Here is an 18740-nt window from a genome sequence, read left to right as displayed (position 1 = left end):
TTGCTTAATACCTGCTTGACAAAATTGGTGGGGGGTAATTGGTGTAGATTTATTTTAAAATTCCTTAGTTAAAATACTGCAAGTAGTGGCTTTGGAATCAGATTAAATCAGAGGTCTATTCCACCATTCAGCTAAGATTTAAAGATCATATCCTCCTGGGATGATGTGTAAAAAGTGCCTACCAATGTAGTAGGCAGTTAATTAAATGAAATATTGTTGGTCGTCAGCCACTGTTAAACTGTTGTACGAGAAAACAGTTTCAGGAGAATCAGGATTGTTTTTTAATTGTGGTGAGGAATATTTAAGTATCCACAAAGTTGCTATTCTGTCACTTAAGAAGTTTCACAGTCCGTACAGTTCAAATAAAATACCCATTATTTTATGCTAAAAAAGTAAATGAGGTATGCTCTCCCTTCCGGGAGCATGGCTACACCTTTCCTCTTCCCTCTCCTCTCCCCCACAGGCCTGCATCTTCCCCGAGGCACCCTTTCCTCAGACATCTCAGTGAGCCAAAGCAGCCCCCACCCCCCCACCCTTAGCAGTGTCACTTCCTTTATTTCTAGTGAGCCAAAGCAGCCCCTCCTAGGCCCTCTCCTGTTGCCTCTTCTAGTCTAAGCTCTTCCTTGTTTCACTATTCCCAGCTTTAATAAATGTATTCTCAAAATCAAATAAATAAATGAGAATGTATGTGGAAGTGCTCTGTAAACAGAACTGTTACTGAGGAATATTCAGAATTGCGCCTTGTAAGAACAACTATCATTATCTGAACAGTAGCATTCACAGCAGGAAGAAATGATACGAGCTCAGGCCAAGGACACCAGGTGTACACACCCTTTATTGGGCTCATGCCAGTATCACTCCAACTATCATGCTTTCCTAGAAAAGTACCTAGTCATTGAGTTTAGCAGCTGGGTCCTGTTGGACTTTGAGCATCTGTGTAGTTCAAATGGCAAATCATCACACCTGAATAGCTAGCTACTGGACAAACAAACCGAAACCAATTTTGCTGCCATGGCTTCTTTTATATACAATTAACCTGTTATATTTTACAACCCATACATTTAACTCGGATGACAGGCCAAACACCTAAACAATATTAAATTCAACCTATCTATAGAGAGTGATTATTCCCAAGCCAATATATGGGCATTCTTTACTTTTCCAAATTTCCAAAGTACACGGTTCTCCTATCGTACTGTGAGTACTTGCTTATATCAACATAGACAACACTTTTAAAAGGTTGGTTCTAGGCCCTGGCCGGTTGGCTCAGCGGTAGAGCGTCGGCCTAGTGTGCGGAGGACCCGGGTTCGATTCCCGGCCAGGGCACACAGGAGAAGCGCCCATTTGCTTCTCCACCCCTCCGCCGCGCTTTCCCTCTCTGTCTCTCTCTTCCCCTCCCGCAGCCAAGGCTCCATTGGAGCAAAGATGGCCCGGGCGCTGGGGATGGCCCTGTGGCCTCTGCCCCAGGCGCTAGAGTGGCTCTGGTCGCAACATGGCGACACCCAGGATGGGCAGAGCATCGCCCCCTGGTGGGCAGAGCTTCGCCCCTGGTGGGCGTGCCGGGTGGATCCCGGTCGGGTGCATGCGTGAGTCTGTCTGACTGTCTCTCCCTGTTTCTAGCTTCAGAAAAATGAAAAAAAAAAAAAGAAAAAAAAAAAAAAGAAAAAAAAAGGTTGGTTCTAAAGAAACAATTTGAGCAGCTGAGCCACCTGAAAACTAGTATAGATGCAATAACATTAGATAAATCTAAAACTATTTAAGCAGACACACCCAGCTCTTCAGCTATTATGGAAAGAAAACAATTGATTTTATTATTATTTTTTGTGAGAGACAGAGAGGGGCAGGCAGACGGGAAGGGAAAGAGATGAGACGCATCAATTCTTCATTATGTCCCAGTCTGACGCTCTATTCACTGCACCACCTCCTGGTCAGGCAACAACTGATTTTCATACATACTATGTAAAGGATTAATAATCTTGGTACAATTGGAGGGGCACTATGTAACTGCACTATTGAGATAGATTAGCCTCTGAGGGGAAAAAAGGCCAGTACATTTTACTTTGGACAACACTACAAATTTATTTTCAGAAAAGATTGAGTACCTTGACTACTGTAAATCTTGATTGCTGTTACCTAAAAAAGAAAAATGAAAAATGTTTTAAAGAATCAAGTTTTGGTTTAGAGAGTACAAATAATAATAAATTTAGACTATAAAAGCACTTATCTGATAAATCTGTTTTGTTTGCTTTTACTGTCATTCATAAAGGGCTGGACCTGAAAAATAAGTGAGAAAAACGAAGTTGTAGGTTATCAATATGCTTAAATGATTGAAACAAATACTCTTCAACATGCTATCCCAATACTATTTCTCTTTTGGATTCCTTACCTTTGGAAATGAAACAGATTTGATCTTTATTTTCCCATCCTGCACTGTACCATTGCTATACTGAATACACCAGGCCTAGACTATTTCTAAACTGATCTTTTCTGAGGACTCCAACCACCACCCAAAGAAAGAAAGCCTTCTAAAATGATTTCTCCTTCTCAAAGCCCTTTACATGTTTCCCACTACCTGTCAAACTATTTTTTAAAAAAGAAAAAAGGACTCATGAAGTGAGGAAGAATACTCTTAATCCTGACCGTGTAAATGGCACTCGCCCTGTTGCTGCATCTATTATGGCGTTCACTATAAAGTGTATTCTACCCCTCCCACAGATGAAAGTTATTCAAACAAAGAAATCATGTTTTTCATCTTCACAGGTGAGCATACAGTAAGCATTCCAATGCCAATGGTACACTTTCTTTTTTAATTTGAAATAATTCATAACAATGAACTTATAAACCACTTTTCTGGCTTTAATTACGATGTTTTATCATGAAATTGTGGTTATAGTGGTGGCAGAAAGGAAGCCCTAACTTTTCTTAAGAAAAATCCCATTACTGTGCTTTTATGAAAGAATTGATTCCCCCAAAGTTTACATATTTTCTGAGCTTGAGTTTTCCAGATCTTTTCAAATCATAAAACATGTTCACCTTAATTTACAAGTCTCTCTGCTCAGTACAGTAGTGAACCAATTTCCCCCAGGATTTTTTTCCCCCCAGTTTGGATTCAGTACTTTTTATATTAGTTTCAGGTCTACAGCACAGCAGTTAGACATTTATATACGTTACAGTATTCCCTCTGATAACTGATGCCCACCTATAACAATCCCATCACCTTTTTTCACTCCTCCCAAGACCCTTCCCTCTGACATCCATCTGTTCTCTTTATAAGTGTTTCTGTTTTGTTCATTTTCTTAGATTCCACATACAAGTGATACATGTAAGATTTCATTCTTTTTTATGGCTCCGTAGTATTTTATTATATGTATTTACCACAGCTTTTTTATCCACTTGTCTACTAATGGGCACTTGGGTTGCTACCATATCTTGGCTATTGTAAATAATGCTGCAGTGAACATGGGGCTAAATACAGTCTTTCAAGTTAGTGCTCTGAGTTTCTGGATATATACTCAGGTTGATGCTCTACCCACTGTACCACCACTAATCAGGCAGCATTTACTATTTTTAAAGAGCTCTATTTCTGGACTGGAAGTTGGATGGTCAAAGAAGGAACATTAGTAATGTGAATTACCTGAATCTTTGCCCATTTAAAAAATTTGGTTTTCTTATTGTTGAAATTTGAGAGTCCTTTGTAAAACATTTTGGAAACATGTTCTTATAAAATTGATTTGCAAATACTTTCCACTGGTTGGTTGTCTTTTCATTGTTTTTAGGAGAGCATAAGTTTTTAATCTAAGTGAAATTAAGTTTGTCAGTTCTTGATATAGTGAGAACTCTTTTTAAACCAAATTCAGAGATTTTCTGTTTTCTTCTAGAGTTTTAGAGTTTGAGGTATATTTTGTTTTATGATGACTTTGAGTTCATTTCTGTATGTAGTACCAAGATATGGTTTGACTTTGGGGTGTTGGTTTCTGTTTTTGCATTACAGATGTCCAATTGTTCTAGCACCGTTTGTGAAAAAGCACAATCCTCCACTGATCTGTCTTTTCACCTCTATCAATTGATATTTGTGAGCCCATTTCTTTTTTTTTTTTTTTGCTATTTTCTGAAGCTGGAAACAGGGAGAGACAGACAGACTCCCGCATGCGCCCGACCGGGATCCACCTGGCACGCCCACCAGGGGCGATGCTCTGCCCACCATGGGGCGATGCTCTGCCCATCCTAGGCATCGCCATGTTGCGACCAGAGCCACTCTAGCGCCTGGGGCAGAGGCCAAGGAGCCATCCCCAGCGCCCGTGTGAGCCTATTTCAAGACTCTATTCTGTTCTATTAATATGTCTACAACATTATAGTTGGGCAGCACAGGTCTTCTTTTTCTAAATTGTTTGGCCTCTCCTAATTTCTTCTCCCATAAAAATTTTAGTAACAGCTTGATGATTTCTTACCATTCCTCAACCTCGCCCTCAAGAAGGAGCCTCTTGTGAATCTGACAGGGTTTATATTGAATCTATAAATCAGTTTAGGGAAACTTGATAATTCTGAGTCTTCTCACCATTTCAAAATTTAAATATAAATTCTTGCACAAATTGAAATTTATACCTAAGTATTCCAGTTTTTTATGCCACTTAATAAAAGATGAGAAAATTTAACTTGCCCAAAGTGACACAATTATTAAATTAAATGACAAAGCCAGTTTGAAACCTAGATGAGCCTGACCTGTGTTGGCGCAGTGGATCATGTCCACCTGGAATGCTGAGATTGTTTCGAAATCCTGGGATTGCCCTGGCAAGGCATGTATGAGAAGCAACTCTACCAGACCAGTTGATGTTTCCTGCTCCTCTACCCCCCACCCTTTCTCTCTCTCCCTTCTCTTTAAAATCAATAAATTCTTTAGCCTGACCAGGAGGTGGCACAGTGGATAGAGTGCCAACCTGGGTATATATCCAGACATTTAAAACACTAATTTGAAAGAATATATGCAGCGTGTCCCAGGTTTGAAACTCCGAGGTCATCAACTTGAGTGTGTTATCACTGACATGACCCTATGGTCGCTGGTTTGAAACCTGGGGTCACTGGCTTGGCTGGAGCCTCTACAACCCTCAAGGCACATATAAGAAGCAATCAATAAACAAAGTGACACAACTACAAGTTGATGCTTCTCATTCCTATCCCTTTCTTTCTCTCAAAAAAAATGCTGGTATAATTGTGGTTAATACACAAAGGTTGTTAAAGAGCAAGGGTCCTTAATGAATTCGGAGTTTGTGTTCGAAGTGTATAATTTGGACCGTTTTTTTCTTTTAGATTTTATTTATTGACTTTAGAGAGACAAAGTTGGGGAAGAGCAGGAAGCATCAATTTGTATTAGTTGCTTCCCATATGTGCTTTAACTGGGCAAGCCCGGGGTTTCAAACTGGCAACTTCAGCATTCCAGGTTGATGCTTTATCCTCTGCACCACCACAAATCGATCTGGACTTTAATACGAGGAACCATAATGTCGAATTTTAGGAAAATTCATTTAAGGAGTTGAACTATAAACAGGCCATATGGGAATGGGAATTACTAAAAACTTTCAGGAAAAGTCAACAGGCTTCAAGACCAATGGAAAATTATTAAGATAGCACCCAGGAAATACTGATGATTTAAAGAAAGGGAAATGGTATATGATAATTAGAGGTATAAAGATGACCTGCTAGCTTTCATAGACTGGTTTGAGAGGAAGCAGCAACCAAATCACAGCAAAGAATCAATGCAAACACATGAATGCCTACAATGTATCATGTTGCCAGGGAAGATTTAAAGTTAAAATATAATTTCCCCTGTGGGAAAAACTGGCACATTTAAAAATCAGAAGGCAAGGTATATTAGAAATATGTATGTATTATTATGTATACATATGAAGGATGTACATACTGAACTAGGGAATGGGGGGAAAATAAACTGACAAGGGAATCTGAACAGTTTCCCAGAGATCTGGTAGAATGAGCTCTCTAATCAATGAATTTAGAAAATTTAGAAACACTAAGGATGTGCATAATTAGTAGAAAAACTTCTGAGATGGCAATAATTGAAACTAAGTAAAAAACCCTAATCTTTATAAAAATTTAGGTGACAGTCTGAATGCATGTGATAGAGATACCTGTTTCTCCATTTGGTTCAAAGACCATCTGCACAAGAATCCTGTATAGATTGAATTCACTAGGTCTGAAGTGAGCCTCAGAAATATGCATTTTGAACAAGTAACCTAACATAAAGCTTATGAATACACTAAAATTTGAGACTCACTGATTTGGACCCAGGTTATAAAAGGAGAACATGGCAACAGAAATAATTACCTAAATGGTTTCAAAAGATGAGCCCTGGCCGGTTGGCTCGGTGGTAGAGCGTTGGCCTGGCGTGCAGGAGTCCCGGGTTCGATTCCCGGCCAGTGCACACAGGAGAAGCGCTCATCTGCTTCTCCACCCTCTCCCTCTCCTTCCTCTCTGTCTCTCTTCCCCTCCCGCAGCAAAGGCTCCACTGGAGCAAAGTTTGCCCGGGCGCTGAGGATGGCTCTGTGGCCTCTGCCTCAGGCGCTAGAATGGCTCTGGATGCAACAGAGTGATGCCCCAAGATGGGCAGAGCATCACCTCCTGGTGGGCATGCCGGGTGGATCCTGGTCGGGCGCATGCGGGAGTCTGTCTGACTGCTTCCCCGTTTCCAGCTTTGGAAAAATTAAAAAAAAAAAAAAAGAGATTTCTCTTATAAAGCAAAATGGAAGATGAAACTGTAGTTCATGATGGGTATCTAGAAAACTTTTTCATTGACTTTTTAAAGAAATACATGTCTCAGAAATAAGAGCACATTCTAAGATGATAAAAAGGAAAGTATCTGGTAGAAACTTTATAGTAGATGGTTTCAAATATCTTATAATTTAGCACCAGCTCTCAAAATATCCAAAATGCCAGGGAGCTGATAAGGAAGAAACTATATAAATATGATATTCAGGGATTAAAAAAGCACATTTCATATTTTATTAACAGGCTGAAAAATAGCTCTGACTTAAGGTAGGCCCAGCCAATTTGGTCAGAGAATTTTATAGAAATGCTTGGTTCCTCCACTACAAAACAGCCCTAACACAAGATTCCCTTACCAGCAATATAAGGAAATTCAAGTTTACATTAAAAGTTACGTTCTACTGACAAATTATGTTACCTAATTAGAATCTGAGTTCACAATTATCTGACAAATTCATCATTTATAACTAAATATCCTATTTATTCACTGTTAGTTGCAAAAGATTCTTTAAATCAGTGGTCCCCAACCCCTGGGCTGCGGACCAAAATTGGTCCGTGGGCCATTTGGTACCAGTCCGCAGAGAAAAAGAAATAACTTACATTACTTCCATTTTATTTATATTTAAGTCTGAACGATGTTTTATTTATTTATTTATTTATATATATATATATATATTTTTTTTTCATTTTTCTGAAGCTGGAAACAGGGAGAGACAGTCAGACAGACTCCCGCATGCGCCTGACCGGGATCCACCCGGCACGCCCACCAGGGGCGGTGCTCTGCCCCCCAGGGGGCGATGCTCTGCCCATCCTGGGCGTCGCCATATTGCGACCAGAGCCACTCTAGCGCCTGAGGCAGAGGCCACAGAGCCATGCCCAGCGCCCGGGCCATCTTTGCTCCAATGGAGCCTTGGCTGCGGGAGGGGAAGAGAGAGACAGAGAGGAAAGCGCGGCGGAGGGGTGGAGAAGAAAATGGGCGCTTCTCCTATGTGCCCTGGCCGGGAATCGAACCCGGGTCCTCCGCACGCTAGGCCGACGCTCTACCGCTGAGCCAACCGGCCAGGGCCTGTTTTATTTTTTAAAAAATGACCAGATTCCCTGTTACATCCATCTAAGACTCACTCTTGACGATTGTCTTGGTCACATGATACATTTATCCATCCCATCTTAAAGGCCAGTCCGTGAAAATATTTTGACATTAAACCAGTCCGTGGCCCCAAAAAAGTTGGAGACCACCGCTTTAAATCATCTTACTGCAACCATTCCCCCAAAGATATTCTATACTCATGATGTAGTCCAATTCTATGTATTCTAATTACCACTTGACCTTTCAACTGTCCCTACTGAAAATGAAATAAATGTGGCTGAATACACTTCTTACATATTTGTAGAGGAAAGTTTACTAGAAATGACCCATCTTCCTTCACAGGCTCTGTAATAATTCATTCACAAACACGTTTGATACTGAAAGCCTAAGGCAAGCCACAGTGTTGGCAAGTCATATGCTAATTATTTCTGACAACAAAGTTTCCCTTCCTGGCAACCCTCTCAAAACATGATGCCAAATGAAGTTTCTGACAAATGTCTTCAAGTGTAGACAGGATGTGCCACCCCCCCCCCCCATCTCAATATTTGGACAGCTTCCAAACTGACTTTCAGGAGAGATGCTTTAAACATGAAACTCAGGCTCATCCATTCTTTCCCCTAAATGGAAATCTGACAAAACAGGAAGTATTTGGCAGCATAGAGAAGCAAGTTTTGTGGCTTACGTATTTACTGGTAACAGACTAGTTCTTCGTGACAGTGTAATAAAATGCAGAACTTCTCAATTGAGAGAAAAACAGCAAAAATCTGCTTTGGTTACAAAGGTTCCCTTGGCAATTTAAGGTAAGACAACACACAATACATAGAAGAATAAGAAGCAGGAAGATGTTTTTTCTTTTTGTTACGTTCTTTCATATAAAAACCCGATTCCTGTCTTGTCTACAACATCAAAATTATATAAATACTGGAAGCAGTTTTATGATTGCATGTAGACAAAGATATATCAAGATTAACAAAAATTCTGATTTGGTTTGAGGGAACCTACTTAGGAAAAAAGTTTTTGTTTGTGCTTGCCATAGGATTTCAGGTAAATCTAAATACAAATAAATATAAATCCCTGAGGGGGCCTTTAGAATTAGCAGACTCAATAACACACTACCAAACATACCATAAGCTAACAAAACAATAAAGTAAAATTATTTCTTAATAAAACCTTCCAGCTGCCCTCTTCTGCCTATAGAAACTTCACTACAGTGAAATTAATCAACTTGTTAAACTATTATTTCAAGTATGTTTTACCAGCCAATGAAAGTATTTGCAACACTTGTTTACATAAAACAGTGAGGTAGGTAGGTCATTAAAGCTTCTACCAGAATTTGATCCTATGCAGTAGGAATAGCAGCAACAACTTCCTTAAGTGCTAAACGTATGGAGTCAAAGTCTGATACTTCTGATTCTCAGGGGTTGTTAAACACCAAACTTTCAGAATATATAAATAATATAAGTACACTTATACCAGTTCCTTTTTTTTTTTTTTTTTTTTGACAGAGAAATAGACACAGGAAGGGAGAAAGATGAGAAGCATCAACTCAAGTTTTATCATTTTAGTTGACCAGATTGCTTCTCATTCGAGCCTTGACTGGGAGGGTGTGCTCTAGGCCGAGCCAGTGACCACCTTGCTCAAGCTAGCGAACATGGCATCACGCCAATGATCCCACGTGCTGAAGATGGAGACCTCGCACTCGAGCCAGCGACCTCAGAGTTTCAAACCTGGACCTCAGCGTCCCAAGTTGATGCTCTATTCATTGTGCCACCACTGGCCAGGCAAGAGTTCTTATTTGAAAACATACCATGCTGGACTGGAACTATTTAGTATTAAGAACTATAAATAACTTATAATCTAAAAGCAAACACTCAGGCAGAGTAATGTATTCCTGGTCACCACCAATGAGAGCATGCTTATGCTCACAACACAAAACATCTGACTTTCAAATAGTGTTTTCTATATAAAGACATTTATGCAATCCAACCTCTGTAATAATTCTGAGAATTTTTAAGTTGAGTACATAATTAACACTTTAGCTCTATGAATGCCTACTATGCGCCAGGTATTTTAATTTATCTCCCTATTTCCTTCCATTTCCATTTCTAATCTGTGGCCCAAACCCTATCAAGTAATCAAGGATCAAATAAATGTCTTCATAACATCTACCACCCAGTTCTGATTTTCAGAGTACTTCCACTTTCATGCCTAGACACATTATGGTACTGTGATAAGTGAAATGTAATTGCAGAAGGAGATTATGGTGGATTCAACAAGTGACTGAGTCAGATGGCTTGTATATTGTTATTGGCAGCAAATGTATCAAGTCCCAGCCCAACTTTTCACAAATCTGGACCATTGGTGGTAATGAAGATTAGTGGGTAGGCCTATCTATGAAAAATTAGTTACTGTCAGAAAAACAACCCCTTTGGTTAATTAGACATACTATCTTTAAAAAAAGGGACCCTGACCAAATTGCTCAGTGAATAAAAGCATCATGGTGGTATACCCAGATTGCAGATTCGATCTTGGTCAGGGCACATAGGAGGCAATCAATGAGTATACAATTAAGTGAAACAATAAGTGGAACAAGTTGATGCTTCTCTCTCTTTCAAATCAATGGAAAAATTTAAAAAGGGGGGGGCATTCTAATGAAAATTCTTGACCTATGGACAGTACCCATTACGCGCTACTCCCAACATGTTCTTGAATCAGACCCAATTCCTAAAACCTCAAATGATCTCATTTTCAGTAACTGATCAGGCAAGATGTTCCGGGTATACAAACATTGACAAAGCACATTTTCCCTGGCACACATCTGTCCATTAAACATCACCTTTTAGCTTGCTATACCTTTTATAAACTTTCACCCTAAAAATGAGTGCCTACTAAGTGCCAAAGCCTGTGACAGGTTCTAAAACTACAAAGATGAAATAAGATATACAGTGCTTGTAAGAGGAGATATGACAACTTTCATGGTGACAAAAGCAAATAGCTAAAGAGAAGTAAAAAGTTGGGAGTTCGAGATGAGCTTATGGAAGGTATTGAATGGGACGCAGAGTCTAGATGCTTTATTTCTGCATATAAATAAATATAATGAATTCTTTAAAACATACTTTGAATGACAGATATTATGTAACATCATTATATACACTAACACCATCACCTAAAAATACACTAACACCATCACCTATGTTTGAGTGCTTCCTAAATACTAGGCCTTATTCTAAACACTTTACATGTCTTAACTTATTTAATACTAATCCCAACCCTGTCAGGTCAGTTCTGTTATTATTCCCATTTTATAGATGAGGTACAGAAGTTAAGAATTTTTCTCTAAATCACCCTCCGACAAAAACCTTGGCCACACCTACACATTCTAAGGCTGAAAGTATCTTCTTTGCTACCCCTGAATGATTTTTAACACTATCATTCTAATTGGGGACATGGAAAAGACCTAAATCCTATAAGTAACTCGAATGACTTAATCTTTGAAAAATAAGAGGTACCACAGAAAAGGGGTTAATGAGAGAAGCAATTAAAACATATGCATACCAGTCATTAAAAAACAAAGAACGCTGAAAACTAATGAATACATGTTATGTCTCTGAATGTATTAATTACCTTGTACTCAATTTATAAATAGGTCATATCTTTGCAACTCAAAGCTAGCACCATGATGTAAAAATGTTTTTATACCTAATTATTTAAATGAGATAAAATCTTAATGTATGTGACAAAGTAGCTCAAATTCCATAAGGTCATCTACTAACACCAATATCTTAAGTTTTATAAAAACATTAAAAAGCCAAATCAAAAAAATAAAACTTATTTTCTAAAACAGAATTGTAACCTTTTCCTTGCTAAACAGCAGAAAACATCTTTTAAAGCCCTAGGGAAAAAAGGAGGTGGGGGGAAGGAAGACTAATGGGAAGTTAACTGGTTAAATGAAGCTCTTCCATTCGAAGAACACTCAAGTCAGTCCACTCTGTATTTTCATGTCCAGTTGTCAAAGTCCTTCCTTAAACTAAATAAGTGGTTTCCAGAAATATTAAAGTAATTAACATCTTTACTTAGATTTCATATATTTAAGTAACCCTGGCTACAGATTCATGTTTCACAGAATTACATGTTTCCTCTCTATGTTTTGTTAACATCAAAATAAAACACACAAAACTTAGTTTACTGATGAAAAGGAAAGCTATTTCACCTCACATATCTGAACAGTTAAAAGTATCCATATTTTACAAGATGTATAAAATGTTCTCTTAACACTGTTCTAGTGGTCTCTCCTGACTTTTTTTTTTCTTTTTGTATTTTTCTGAAGCTAGAAACGGGGAGAGACAGACAGACTCCCACATGCACCCGACCGGGATCCACTGGGCACGCCCACCAGGGGGGCGACGCTCTGCTCACCAAGGGGCAATGCTCTGCCCCTCCAGGGCGTCCCTCTGCCGCCACCAGAGCCACTCTAACGCCTGGGGCAGAGACCAAGGAGCCATCCCCAGCGCCCGGGCCATCTTTGCTCCAATGGAGCCACGGCTGCGGGAGGGGAAGAGAGAGACAGAGAGGAAGGAGAGGGGGAGGGGTGGAGAAGCAGATGGGCGCCCCTCCTATGTGCCCTGGCCAGAAATCGAACCCGGGACCCCTGCATGCCAGGCCGACGCTCTACCACCGAGCCAACCGGCCAGGGCCTCTCCTGACTTTCCAAATCAGTTAATTGTATGATCTATTCCCTGCATTCTGTTTTCTTTCTTTATAATTTTTTTTTTGGGGGGGGGGGAGAGAGAGTCAGCGAGAGAGACAGGGACAAAGATGAGAAGCATCAATTCTTCATTGCAGCACCTTAGTTGTTCACTGATTGTTTTCTCATATGTACCTTGACTGGGGGGCTCCAGTATAACGAGTGACACCTTGCTCAAGCCAGGGACCTTGGGCTTCAGGCCAGTGACCACATATGTACTCAAGCCAGATGAGCCTGCACGGAAGCCAGTGGCCTCAGGGTTTTGAATCTGGAACCTTGCATCACAGTCCGACGCTCCAGGGGTCCCCAAACTTTTTACACAGGGGGCCAGTTCACAGTCCCTCAGACCACTGGAGGGCCGCCACATACAGTGCTCCTCTCACTGACCACCAATGAAAGAGGTGCCCCTTCCAGAAGTGCGGCGGGAGGCCGGATAAATGACCTCAGAGGGCCGCATGCGGCCCGCAACACGGGCTGTAGTTTGGGGACGCCTGCCACTGCGCCACCACCTACCTGGTCAGGCTCTTTATCTCTATAATTAATCAGAGATCAAGTTCTGTCAACTCTTTGTTACTCACCTATTCCTTCCTCTTTCTCCAGGTCTTACTCTAGTTTCATCTTAGGCTAACACAACTGCAACAGTATCTTAACTGTCTCCCTACCTCTAATTCTGTGTCTTTTCTTCAGTCACATTGGACACTGTTTCCAAATAATTTTCCAATATATTTTGTGTACATCATACCCGTGTCTCTTCAGAAACACTCAACAAAAATAAAATTAAAAGGAAAGTATACGTGGAAAAATATCTGCAGAAAATTATTACTAAATAGTATTTAATAAACTCAAAAGATTTAAAAAATATCAAGACTCTAATCCATAAATGGACAGTAGTCTTCTTTTTCTTTTTTACTAATTTTAGTGAGAAAGGGAAGGGGGGAGGGGGGGGAGAGAGAGAGAGAGAGAGAGAGAGAGAGAGAGAGAGAGACAGGAACATCAATCTGTTCCTATATGTGCCCTGAACTGTGATCAAACTGGCAACTTCTGTGCTTTGGGCTGACACTCCAACCAACGGAGCTATCTGGCCAGGGCTGGACAAGTTTTAATAGACAACTTGTCTATTACTAATAATCAGTAAGTAAAATTATGGAAAATGATCCAAACTCACTAGAGTTAACAAAAACACTACAAAGAAAAAAAAAGAGAACCCTCAATATATTTTTCACCTATTAAATTAGTAAAAATGATAATAATTATTGACTACCCAAAGCTAGCAGTTAAACTTACAGGGATAGTGACAGTATAAATTATAACTCTTCCAGAAAACAATATGGCAACATTTTGAGAGTCAAAAAATTATTCATACAATGACCTTTTAAATCAATCCTAAAAGAACAGTCCAAAAGACAATTTGTATGCAAATTGATGGTAACTGGAACACAATATTGAAGAACTAGAAACCTAAGTATAGTCAGGCAACAGAAAAATGAAGTTAAAGATAAAACAATTTGATGGAGTATTTTTGGATATTAAAAGTATTACGAGCCTGACCTGTGGTGGCACAGTGGATAAAGCATCGACCTGGAACGCTGAGGTTGCCGGTTCAAAACCCTGGGCTTGCCTGGTTAAGGCATATATGGGAGTTGATGCTTCCTGCTCCTCCCTCTTCTCTCTCTCTCTCTTTCTCTCTCTCCTCTCTCTCTAAAATGAATAAATAAAATCTTTAAAAAAAAATATTAATCCTGTTAATAATATTTGAAAAAAAAAAAAAAGTATTACGGGGACTGTGTAGTCATGTTGAATGTTGAAGAAAGAAAAATAAAAATTACTTTAAGACAAAAAAACATACAGGTACAAACAAGGACAAACTTTTAAAAATCTAATTTGGGGGTGGGATTAAATATGATTTATTTTTTAGTTCCATTTTGATTTGTAAAATTTGAAAATAAAGCAAAAAATTAATCTTCATTTCCTGCTCACATTCTAGCTTTCAAGGCCCTCCAGAGATTCTCAAACCTGTGTAGAGGACAACCACCTCATATAAGTGTAATGTACAGCTAATTCTTGAAACACTGACAAATTGGCCTCACACAATTTTCCCAATGAAATCTTTAGCCAGTCATCTTCTCCAAAATGGTTTACTCCCTGTCCCAACCAAATAAAGCATTCCTTATATAATTATATTTTAGATCACAACCTTCCATTCACTTAGAATGTCTTCCTTTCTTCTACTTGTACACCTCACTAACTTTGAAAAGTCCTCAACAATCACTAAATTTCTTTCTGTTCTGCATTATCAATTTGTCCTCTTAAAAGCAATTAGACTGATTGTATACTAAACTTTTTACAAATTATTCCTGTGAGCCATGACTTAAATCTTTAAAAAGTTATCTAAATTGATTGAATCTTTTTGAAATAAATATTTTTACTCACTTCCCGTGTTTGTTTTTTCTTTTACAAACAGTAAGCTCCTTGAGCACAGATCCTTGTCTTATTGGAATGCCACTAGTAACCTAGATCAGCCCGAATCCAAATCCTAAAATATGCTGTCATTCTAGTTTGAACTATATGTGAAAGAAAACCAGCATCAACGATTTCATGTAGCCATAAAATCAGCAATGACAGCTAACAGGGCAAAGGACACACAGAGATTGCAACAATTACCAATTACTCTGGTTACAAACTGTAGATATTGTAAACTTTCCAAAAAAAGTAAAAAAGCAAAACCATTAGGAATCATCAAGCAGCTCTATGCAACACAGTTCCACTTCTGTAAGAGACATTTACAGAAACAGCTGCACAGTGAAATAAATTCCATCCTTTTCCAAGAGATATACATGATAGTAACATGGCCAATCCTGATTACTAAAGAACAGTTAAGTTAAACTGCTTACCAGATACATAATTTTCAACAGATAGCAAATCCAGGTATTTAAAAGCTGGAATACCATCCTTCATTTTTTCACAAAATGAAGGTCACTCTAGAAGACAAAGACTTCTTTTAGATTTCAGTATGCTACAGCACAGATACTCAGAACACAGACTGTTTTAAAATTTCCATTTATAAACATTTCTTCACTTCCAAACACTTTCACAAAATGAGATCTCTATTATATCAAGCATTTTACCACAGGTTAAGAAAAAAAATCATGAAAATGTTCACAGTGTTACATGATTAAGAATCCGGATATGAAATCCATGTGAGTGGGTAAATAAATCCATAGGGATGTTCTAATTTTGCAATTACAGTTTAAAATATTACATTGGGAATCTAACTATATAGCCTCTTTGAAACTCTTGAGCAAATAAAACATTCTGCTTTCAAAACAGCTTTTCATCAACAGAAGCATTATTAAAAATTTCTCACAATTTTGATTTTGTAAGAAACATTTAATTCATATAGGCCTGTTAAAATAGGTTACAAAAAAACAATTCTATCACAATTTTCTTTCATTCATATTTAAGAGGTGGTCTACTGACTGTTTAGTTACAGCTGCAGTCCATTAAGAGATCATAAAATCCTTTAAAGAAACCTGAGAAAACAAAATCTTGAATAACTAATCTTAATTAATTCTCTAAATCCACACTACATCAGCAATTACAAATCACTTCAGTATTAAATCGAATATTTGGAACATTAAAAAAAATACTGAAGGTTAAACAGCATCTGTGGAACATCATGAATTCTTAGAAAAGAACTACTGTTAAAGAAAACCTAAGTTAGCTCATTTGATATATTTTGTATACCAAAGTGCATATGGATTCCTAAGAAACACTGACAGGGCATCTATCATGTATCAAGCAGGCAAACATAACTGACACTGCCTTCTGGAAGCAGTGTCTCAAACTCGGGAAGAGCCAAACAATTGCTAAGTAAATGTTATGAGAGGCATGTCAAGGGTCCTTGTGAGGGTTCAAATGCACAGAAGAATGCACACAGGATGGAAAACTTTAGGGAAGGTTACAGGTAACATAAATGAAGCTCAACTAACTACACCATAAAAACAATTTGTTAAATTCAACTACCTGCACCATAAAAGCAACTTGATTTTAGCAACACTAAATTTCACTTCTGTGTAGCAAAATGTTTCACTACACAAATGTGTAACTACTTAGAGTAAAAACTAAATTAGTTTTAAGAAATTATTCCTAAGATCCAATAAAAATTCTCATTTATTTTACTATATATGACTTAAAAATTGTAATAATTCTACTTCAATAAGCCAAGACACAGGAGAGAAAATTTTAAAAATAAAGCTAAAAAAACAAACAAAATTGGAGGAAAATCATCTTTATATTGTAAAATAAAACAAATGACAAAGTAAAACCCCTTTGTATAATACATATAGTATAAACTGTAATTACTTTTTGGTGGAGGAAATAGGTCCAAGAGATTATGTTCTTCTTTTGGCTTCTTAATAATTTCAAAATGCCCATTGATAGGTGTTATTTGGATAGTAACAGCTGAAAGTTGTGCAGTGGAATTAGAAGGTGATTATCCCCTGGGAAGTTCAGCAGCTTTATTTTATAGTTTCCCTGAGAGGGGAAAATCACTTCTAAATTCATTGAAATATCTTTTTTATATGCTGGATTTTTAAATTGGGAGGAAAAAAATCATAAAAATCTTCAAATTACTCTATGATAAAAATATTAAGTACTTAAAAATCCAGAAATGGGAACCACATGAATGGGAAGACAAATTCATAAGTATGTTCTAACTTTGAGGTTTTATTCTAAAACAACAAACACATCGGGTGGCTAATTGTAGAGACCCATCTGAACCCTTAACCAAACAAAACATCTTCCAACTACCATTCTTCCATTTTGCCATAATTTTTATGGCTCTACTTTATTGGTCCACAAAAAATTTTTTCCAGGCAGCCTCACCAATTTTACAGATTTTTAGACATTAGAACTCACCTCAATAACACTTCCGGACACTTGTCACTGAGAGATCCTGTTAGCTTCAGACCAACTGCCAACAAAACCCAATAAATGATTAAATCGCTCAGTGTTCAAAACAGGTATTACGAGGATAATTTTAAGAAGCTATCCTGATCAATGCCACTGGGTCACTAAACGGAAATACCAATATACAATTCACCTTCTTAATAAGTAATCTGGAGAACATTCAGTTACGAATGAAAAACTGATTCAGCTTTAAACTGTTCTCTTTTTGAGTAAATTTAGTCAACGTCCCATTTCCCTAATTATTTCATTCTGTAACACTAGCCAATTGACACTCCATTTTCATCATTTCAAATGCTTCTGTTTCATTAACAGAACACAAGATTTTGCTAAGAGAACAAGACTAACAGCTTCCCCGAAAAAGTATCGGGAGGTCCTTTTATCTACGGTGTATCTGTCGCTGCAAAACCACGGCCGCCGTTCCCTTTCGAAAAGCAGCAGAAGCCTCGAGCAGGGCGAAACAGCTGCCCATCTAAGGTCACAGTAACAGCGCCTGTGCTAGAAAGTGAATGCCTCAGCATTATGAAACTCAGAGCTGAATCGCGTGAGGAGCACGCGGAAGCACCTGTCCCCCGCACCATGTGTCTAAGAACCTTAGCCTTCCCGTCTTAAGGCAGCGCCCAGAGCCAATGGCACTTGGCCGAGAATGGGACAAATTTCCGAAACACACTTCCAAAGGGAGGAAGAGCTGTTCGGGGGTGGGGGGGACATCAGAAAGCCTCTCAAGCTCCCCAGAAGAATTTCCAAGGACCAGCCTAGAGAAAGACTCCCTCTCCGCCTCTTTCTCTCGCGGCGGGAGAAGAAGCCGCGCCCCCTCTCACCCCGCCCCCTTCCACTCCCCACCCCGCCGCGGGCAGAACTCGGCCATGGCTGCGCTTTGGCCCCTTCACTTCCGGTGCCGCTAAAGCTGCGCCATCCCCCAAGCAATCGGAGAACGATAGCTTCCAACTGACCTTTTAAACAAACCTGCGACGACTCTGACCTTCACTAGGTGCTGTCCTGGGGGGAACCGCGGACGGGTGCCGAACTAAAAAGAATCCACCGGAGAAAGACTTCGTTGTCGTCTCGCCAGAAACATGAAATGCGATAGAACTGCGGCCGCCGCTGCCCAGACAAAATGGCGCCGAGAAGCGGGTTTGGCGCATGCGTCTTGGTAAGACCCCGCCCCGC

At 39.1% G+C, this 18740-nt stretch overlaps 1 long non-coding RNA gene across 1 annotated transcript; it reads right to left on the bottom strand.

Annotated features, from left to right (window-relative positions):
• Positions 1 to 15491: 15491 nt before the first annotated feature.
• On the bottom strand, positions 15492 to 18667 carry LOC136376018 (uncharacterized). Its single transcript, XR_010746134.1, has 3 exons — positions 18524 to 18667; positions 17523 to 17577; positions 15492 to 15583 (listed from the first exon to the last, which is right to left on the bottom strand). It is a non-coding gene; the product is annotated as an uncharacterized lncRNA (long non-coding RNA).
• Between the last annotated feature and the right edge of the window lie 73 nt (positions 18668 to 18740).

Source organism: Saccopteryx leptura, chromosome 6 (assembly GCF_036850995.1).
Source record: "Saccopteryx leptura isolate mSacLep1 chromosome 6, mSacLep1_pri_phased_curated, whole genome shotgun sequence".
NCBI lineage: Eukaryota > Metazoa > Chordata > Mammalia > Chiroptera > Emballonuridae > Saccopteryx > Saccopteryx leptura.
Note: the sequence above shows the minus strand (reverse complement) of the source record. Positions and strands in the feature narration are given on the sequence as shown.